The sequence below is a fragment of the Eulemur rufifrons genome, chromosome 17 (genome assembly GCF_041146395.1).
Source record: "Eulemur rufifrons isolate Redbay chromosome 17, OSU_ERuf_1, whole genome shotgun sequence".
NCBI lineage: Eukaryota > Metazoa > Chordata > Mammalia > Primates > Lemuridae > Eulemur > Eulemur rufifrons.
The window spans coordinates 36,203,477-36,204,018 of NC_090999.1; positions in this window are offsets into that span (position 1 = coordinate 36,203,477).

The window sequence follows — 542 nt, forward strand, 5'->3', positions numbered from 1 at the left end:
GATTCACCACCACCACCATTACCTACCACCACCACCAACAATAAAGAATAAAATCATTTCTTTTTTATGCCCTTCCCTTCATCTCATTGCCCCTCCCCCCCCCCCAAAAAAGAGTGGATACAGTAAAACAAACTGGAATGCTATCCAGTCACCTAGTCCTGGGGCAGCCTGGACTGGGGAAGTGGCAATGGAGATGGATTAAAAACTGTATGGGTTTGAGCTGGGCATGGTGGCGTGTGCCTGTGATCTCTGCTACTCCGAAGGCTGAGGTAGAAGGATTGCTTGAGCCCAGGAGTTGAAGTGAGACCCCAATGCAAAAAAAAAAAAAAAAAAAAAATGGGTATGGGTTTGTTCACAAATGTACTATTTATAAAGTTGCAGATGTAGGAAAACCCAAAAGAGACAGTGCAGTGATCCACTGCTGGTAGCAGCCTGGATGTTAGCTCCCCCAACGTGGAGATTTGAGGCAGGGAGCATTGACTGAACTGCAGGAGGAGAGTCACGTGGACTTGACTTCCTTTAGGAGCCAAGTGGCTCTCAGG